We start from the raw sequence: 8171 nt of genomic DNA on the forward strand, positions 1-8171 counted from the left end.
GAGACATGCACAGAGTTGCTGCAGATTGAAAGAGCAGAGAAACAATCAGGGGGCTGGTAATGTCTCCTTTGAAAGGGTGAGGATGCTGAGAAGGTGACTGACCACCTATGGTCTGAAGAGAGGAGGTGGGAGACAAGAGAGTGGGTTCGCTCCATCATAGATGTCTGCACTGCAGGGGGTGGCAGGGAGATGCCCGAATCCTGCATCCCATGGTGTCAATGGGAGCAGATCCTTCTCCATCCCTGCCCATGTCTCTGCTGCCTGGAGCTTGTCCCTGCTGGGAGCTGTTTCTCTGTCCCTGGATCTCCTTGTGTCTGTGCTCACAGAGCACACCGTGTGCTCTGCCCTGCCCTGCAGACCCTTCCTGGCAGTGGGGCCCTGCCCAGGGACATCTCTGGGAGTGCAGGGGCTGAGGAGCAGCTCACAGAAATCCTAACGGGAACTGGAGTACTGGTGCCTTTCAAGAAAAAGAAATAAATTCCCATCCCCACTGCCCCCCAACACCAGGAGTGGAAACCTGAAAGCACAGACTCCATCCCTTACAGGTAGATGCTGCCCCGATGTCATTCTCCAAAAAGACCTTCTACAAGTGCTGTGGGGGTGACCTGGAGCTGTGAGCAGCCCTGACACACACAGCCCCCTCTGGACAGCAGGAGGACCCTGCCCTGCCCTGCCGGGGGTCGCTCCTTCCCCGACAGGAGCGCAGGGAGCTTCCTGGCAGGGAGCTGAAGGAGAGCCCAGGGCACCCCTGGCTGCACTCGCAGCCCTCACACCCAGTCCTTTGGGGGTGCAGAGGAGAACCCTGGCTCTGGAGCGGTGTCCCTCTCCTCTGCACTAGACAAACTCTGAAAGTCCTCCTCATAGATTCCGAAAGCTGTGGCACATGGCAGCTTTAGGAGATCTTCCCAGAAGTGCACTGCCCTGCACCCAGAGACTTACTGTATTTGTGACTGTGATCATTTCTCCCCGAGTGAATCTTCAGCTCTGCTCCCTGCAGGCAGTGCCCTCAGCCCTGCTGAGCTTTGCAGAGGGGCTGCTCCTGGCCAGCCCTGGCTCTTTCCAGAACTGCCCTCTCGTTATCAGCTCACACTGTCCCAGGAGCCCAGCCCAGCTCAGCAGCAGAGGAGCAGCCCAAGGCAGCGCTTTGTCTGCCCCCTCTGGGCTCCCTCGAGGTGTCCCTGGGGCTCCAGGAGAAACTGCTGAGAAACAGGCTGAAGCCATCCCTGATGTTCCCTCCCTCAGCTGGGAAGAGAAACTTCTTTCATGCAGTGTCACTGCTCCTGTTAGAAAAATAACTGGGCATGAAAATCAATATTTTTGTCCCATCATTAGACAGGACAGCAGGAGGGTAACAGGGAATGATCTCATTTCTCCAAGCTGGGGGGATCTGTTCCACTGAGTGAATTCAGACATTTCATCCTGGGTCTTTAGACTCAGGGCTGGAAACACACTCAGCTTCCTTCTCTCCTGGCTGTGTCTCTGCTCTAAGAAAAGCCTTTGCACACACGGATTGCTGGAAGCTTGTTCCCAGGTTTCCTCATGGCAGGGATGAGCTTGCCTGGTGCCGCAGCTGCAGGGCTTCAGCCCCAGTGGGCAGCAATGCCCTCAGCCAGGGGCACAGGCAGCAGAAGCTGGAGCCTCCTCTGTGGGAGGCAGAGCTGTGATAAGGTCACAGAGCTCAGGAAAGACGGGCTTCAAGAACAGCATCCTCCAAGCTGAGCAACAGTCCTCACCAAAACTCCACCTCGACTTGAAAGGCCATTCAAGTGCCCCATGATGAGTGTTTGCTTTTTAAGGAACAGTAAAGGGCACTGTGTGGGCAGTGCTGAATTTAGGAAGAGCAGGTATGGACAGATCTGAGATTCTCTGTTCTCTTTGCCTCTGTCTTGCCCATCAAGATCTCCCAGGCCCCTGTGACTCGAGGCAGGACTCTGGAGGAGATCAACCAGTGGTGACTGGGGATCAAGTCAGGGATCACTTGAGCAAACACAATCCTTCCCAGTCTGTGGGACAGGAGGAGCAGCATCCCAGGGAGCTGAGTGAGGAGGACGATGTCACATGAGGCCACTCTCCATCATTTTCAGAAGGTCATGGAGATGAGTGGAACTCCTTGATCACTGCCATCACCCCCACATGACATGCCCTTTTTAGAAATGGCCAGTGGATGGGCAGGGGATCTAAAGGCTTTGCCCAGACGTTGTCTCCTTGGATTGCATTTCTGGGTATCTGAAAGAGAAGTGGACGGGATTTCCCCTGGGCATATTGTGTCTCACCATCCTTCTATGACCTAACTCCTCTATGATCTGAATAATTGTTGACCCTACTCTTCTATGACCCAACACTTCTATGACGTGACTCTTCTAAGGCCTTTCCATGACCTGTTCCTTCCTTTTCCTGACTAAACTCTCATGCTTCGATGACTCAGCTATTCCATGACCCAAATCTTTTATGACCCTTCTTACCACCCAAATCTTTTATTGCCTGAGGCTTCTCTGACCCGACACTTCTATGAGCCTTTTATGACTGAACTATACTATTACTCCTCCACGATACAACTCATCTATAACCTGACTCTTCTTTGACCTGCTCTTGTATGATCAGACACTTCTGTGACATGAGCCTTCTATGTCCTATGTCTTGACTATCCTCTGACTCTTCTGTGATTTTACTTTCTATGACCCAAGTCTTCTATGATTCTTCTGTGATACAAATCATCTATGCCTGATGCTTCTGTGACCCAACTTCTTCTATGACCCAACCCGACCCTTTGATGACCCAACTGTTTTATGAACCAAACCTACTATTAACTGACCCTCTATGACCTGACTCCTGTATGACCAGACGCTTAAATGAGCCACCACCTGTGTTTTTATGACTTCAATGATCCAACAGTTCTATCACCAACCTATGGCCTAGTGCTTCTATGACCCGACACTTCAATGACACACCTCTTGTACAACACTACTCTTCTATGAGACTTCTATGACCCATCTCATGACCCATGAAGAAGAGAAACATTTATGGGCTCTGCAAGAGGGGACAGGCCTCTTGGGTGGACTACAGGAGGGAAGTGAGATTGTGTAGAGAAAAAATCAGAAGGGCTAAGGCTCAACTAGAAATAAGATTGGCAAAGTCTGTGAAAGATAACAAAAAATCCTTCTATAAATATATAAATAATAGAAGGAGGACTAGGGAGACCATACAGTCCCTATTGGACGCAGAAGGAACAACAGTGACAGGGGATGAGGAAAAGGCTGAGGTACTTAATGCCTTCTTTGCCTCAGTCTTTAATTGTAAAGAAAGTCATTCCATCTGTGTACAAACCCAGGAGCTAGAGGAGCAAAATGAGGCTGCCATGATCCAAGAGGAGGTGGTCAGAGCCTTGCTAGCCCGACTAGACACCCACAAGTCTATGGGGCCGGACGGGATTCATCCAAGGGTATTGAAGGAGCTGGCGGATGTGCCGGCCAGACCCCTTTCCATCATCTTCCAGCAGTCCTGGAAGACTGGGGAAGTCCCACTGGACTGGAGGCTGATGTTGTGCCCGTCTACAAGAAGGGTCGCAGGGAGGATCCAGGGAACTCCAGGCCTGTCAGTCCGACCTCAGTGCCAAGGAAAGTCATGGAGCAGGTGATCTTGAGTGCTATCATGAAGCACATGCAAGAGAACCGGGTGATCAGGCCCAGTCCACACGGGTTCATGAAGGGCAGGTCTTGCAAAACTAACCTGATTACCTTCTGTGACAAAGTGACTCGGCTGCTGGATGAGGGAAAGGCTGTGGATGGATCTTCCTGGACTTCAGTAAAGCCTTTGTCACGGTTTCTCACAGCATTCTGCTTGGGAAACTGTCACCTCTGGCCTGGATAGGCGCACACTCTCCTGGGTGGAAAACGGGTTGGATGGAGGGCCCAGAGAGTGGTGGGAAATGGTGTGAAATCCAGCTGGAGGCCATTTCCATGTGGTGTCCCCCAGGGCTCAGTGCTGGGTCCAGCCCTGTTCAATGTCTTTATCAATGACCTAGATGAAGGCATCGAGTGCACCCTTAGCAAGTTTGCGGACGACACTAAGCTGGGTGGAAGCGTGGATCTGCTGGAGGGTTGGGAGGCTCTGCAAAGGGATCTGGACAGGCTGGATCCATGGGCTGAGACCAATGGATGAGGTTTAACAAGGCCACGTGCTGGGTCCTGCACTTGGGGCAAAACAACCCTGAGTAGCTCCAGACTAGGAGAAGCCTGGCTGGAAAGCTGCCTGGAGGAGAGGGACCTGAGGGTGTTGGTTGACAGCCGACTGAATATGAGCCAGCAGTGGCCCAGGTGGCCAAGAAGGCCAATGGCATCTTGGCTTGGATCAGAAACGGTGTGGCCAGCAGGTCCAGAGAGGTTCTTCTCCCTCTGGACTCTCCCTCAGGCACTGGTGAGACCGCTCCTCGAATCCTGGGTTCAATTCTGGGCCCCTCACCACAAAAAGGATGTTGAGGCTCTGGAGCGAGACCAGAGAAAAGCAACAAAGCTGGTGAGGGGGCTGGAGAACAAGGATTCCGAGGAGCGGCTGAGAGAGCTGGGGGTGTTTAGCCTGGAGAAGAGGAGGCTGAGGGGAGACCTCATTGCTCTCTGCAACTACCTGAAAGGAGGTTGTAGAGAGGAGGGAGCTGGGCTCTTCTCCCAAGTGATGGGGGACAGGACAAGAGGGAATGGCCTCAAGCTCCACCAGGGGAGGTTTAGGCTGGACATTAGGAAAAAATTCTTCACAGAAAGGGTCATTGGGCACTGGAACAGGCTACCCAGGGAGGGGGTTGATTCACCTTCCCTGGAGGTGTTTAAGGCACGGGTGGACGAGGTACTAAGGGGCATGGTTTAGTGTTGGATAGGAATGGTTGTAATCGATGATCCGGTGGGTCTCTTCCAACCTGGTTGTTCTGTGATTCTGTGATTCTGTGATTCTGTGATCTCTTCTATGAACCAACTCTTCTACCACCCCATTCTTCTGTGACTTCTTTATAATCCAACTCATCTAGAGTCTGAGCCTTCTACAAATCAAGCCATCTATGACCCAATTCTTCTATGATTCTTCTATGACCTGACTCCTCTCTGAATTGAATAATCTATGACCCAACCATTTTATGACCTGACCCTCCTATGGCCTGACTCTTTAATGTTCCTTCAATGACCAAACCCTTCTATTATCCAAATAAACTCTCAGGCTTCTATTCCTCAATACTGCTATTACCTTTGATCTGAGACTTCCATCACCCGACCCATTTATGAACCTTCTATGACTGAAATCTTCTGTTATTCCTCTATGACCTAATACATCTATAACTCAACTGTTCCGTGACCCATCTCTTACAGGACCAGGCCCTTCCATGACTCAAGCCTTCTATGACACAACACTTCATACCATGACCTGACTGGTGTCTGACTTTTCTGTGATGTGACTTTCCATGATCTGACTCTTCCATGAACCTTCTGTGACCAGGTTCTTCCATTATCTGACTGTTCTATGACTCTTCTATGACCCAACCCTTCTCTGAACCCACCATTTTGTGACCCTTCTATGAATAAACCCTTCTAAACCCCCCCAAAACCCACACTTCTATGACTCACCTCTTCTATGGCCTGAATATTCTATGACCCTTTTATGAACTCAGTCATCTATGCTCCAGTTCTGCTATGAAAATTCTGTGATCCAAAACTTCTATAACCCTTCTATGACTGCATGCCTTAGTTACTCCTCTATGACTCAACTCTTCTCTCAGCTTCCCCTTCTCATACCCAAGATTTCTGTTTCTCTTCTATGACTCAACCCTTTGATGACCCTGCCCATCTAGGACCCAGTTCTTCTACAACTGCAGGAAGCTGAGTGAGAGCCTTGGCATCTCCCATAACCCTACAGGCCTGTATTTTTAATTACATGGGATGACTGCTGTGATTCTGATTCAGCAATGTCAAAATGTCCATGGCACAAGTGCCCTTGTAGCCAAAGCCAGATCTGCCTGCCCAGGGCCTGGGGGTCAGGGCTTGGCCTTTCTCCTTCCTCAGTCAAACCCCGGCTTTTCTCAGCATCACAGCTGCCTGCACAGCACCTTTGCATTCCTGCAGTCATGGCCTCTAATTCTCGGCTCTAACGAGTCCCTGGGGAGGCTTTGTCACTAACAATCCCCACTGAGACCAGTTAAGACTTCCAAGGCATTTAGAGCTTTGCTCTTGACTTCTTGAGATGTTTCCTCAGCCTCCTCTCAGCAGTGGTTGTTCAAGGACTCATCAGCAAATCCAGCCTGGGTCTCATTAAACTACAGAAAGACTTAATGAGCTCTTTCCCTTCCTGTTGTTTTCTTAAGGTCTTCAAGGCTCGCACAGCTCCTTGGAGTCATTTCCCAGTGTGGTTAAAGAGGAAGATTTTGAAATGCACCTAAGAAAAATATGGTTTAGTTTAAAGTTTACATTTCAATACTTTTCAGAATCATAGAATGGTTTGGGTTGGAAGGGACCTTAAAGCCCATGCAGCTCCAGCCCCCTTGCCGTGGGCAGGGACACCTCCCACTGGACAAGGCTGCTCAAGGCGCCATCCAAGCCGGCCTTGAACACCTCCAGGGAGGGGGCAGCCACAGCTTCACTGCGCAACCTGGGCCACAGTCTTACCAACTTCTTTGTGAACAATTTCTTCCTAATGTCTAATCTAAATCTTCCCCCTTACAGTTTAAATCTTTGCCCCCTTCATCCTGTCCCTCCATGCCCTTGTAAAAAGTCCCTCTGCAGCCTTCTTGGTTACTCACTTCATGTACGGGATGGCTGTTACAAGGTCTCCCCGAAGCCTTCTCTTCTCCAGGCTGAGGAAGTTACAGGAGAAGATCAATAGTTCTTTGGAAAATCTCTTTTGCATGGGCATGCGATTGGTGGAGGTCTCTTGTGAGTGAGGACAAGCCAGCATCCCGGTGCTCAGGTCCATCTCCTCAGGGCAGCCCTCAGCTGGCCAGGTCTCTACCCATGCTGCGCCAGGGAAGTGTTATTTGACTTGTGGCTGAGCAAAATATAGTTGAATAGGTGGAGGAAAAAAATTAAACCCCAACATAATCCAAAGTCCAAACCAACGCAAATGCCATCAATGGCCTCCTCCCTCAGGCAGACTGACACCCTGCCAGTCTACCACCACCTGTCACCTTGAAGGATAAAAATCTTCTTCTGCCACAGGTTCTATCGCTGAGCGTGGCACCTACGTTATGGGATCTCCCTCTGCTCAGCCGGGGTCAGCTCTCCTGCCTGTCTCCCCCTGACAGCTTCTCGCCCACCCCCAGCCCCTCCCTGGGAGGAGCAGAGGGAGCAACTCCTGACGCTGGGCAAAGGAGACAATCGCTGCCCTCACGCTTCTGGCACCAGGACGATGCCACAGGACCCAGTGAGTCTGACATTTCAGAAGGAAAGTGGAGAAACTGGAGAGGCCCTGGAGGAGGTCTGCCAGGATGGAGTTAGGGCCACAGCGAGGGCTGTCAGGGCACACTTTGTCCTGCTGGGGAGGCTTGGGGCAACCTGCTAAGTGGGTCTCTACATCTTATGCTCATAGGAAAACCTGGGCATTAAGAGAGCTCAGGTGATCTCTAGTCCAGTGCCAGCTCCAAGCAGGGCCAGCTCTGAGGTCAGACCAGGCTGCTCAGTCCATGTCAACATCCACAGAGAGAGTCCAGACATCAGCAAGGCACTGAGGCCACAGTTAGAAGAAAGGATATTGGCATTTCACCAGCTCCTTGAACGCAGCTATCGGTTGGCCACAGATCCTGCGGCACCTGAGAACATCCACCTTCTTGTCCGGAGGAGCAGGATCCTTCTTGGTTGGATAGGAGGGAAAATGCCTTTGTGTGAGCGCGGTGCAGCCCTGGCCGAGGCTCCAGGGCAGCGGGGGATTCTCCACCCCTGGGGGTTCAAGTTAAGCAGATTTGACGCCTCGGGACGTTCCGTGCACAGGGCTGGGCTGGGGGAGCCCAGAGGCTTTTCAGCCTTAATGGTTCTGTGCTGGTGTGACTGAGGGGCCAGAGCCCCGTGCGGCCTCAGCACCTCCTACCAGTGCCCCCAGCCCCATTTTGGGGCCAGAACCCCCTTTTTAGTGCAGAACCCCCGTCCCAGCCCCTGGCTCTGCCCCTTCCTGCCCCCCAGCCCTCAGCACCCGCAGCTCCCCCCGAG

This window comes from Phaenicophaeus curvirostris, chromosome 27 (assembly GCF_032191515.1).
Source record: "Phaenicophaeus curvirostris isolate KB17595 chromosome 27, BPBGC_Pcur_1.0, whole genome shotgun sequence".
In the NCBI taxonomy this organism is placed as follows: Eukaryota; Metazoa; Chordata; class Aves; order Cuculiformes; family Cuculidae; genus Phaenicophaeus; species Phaenicophaeus curvirostris.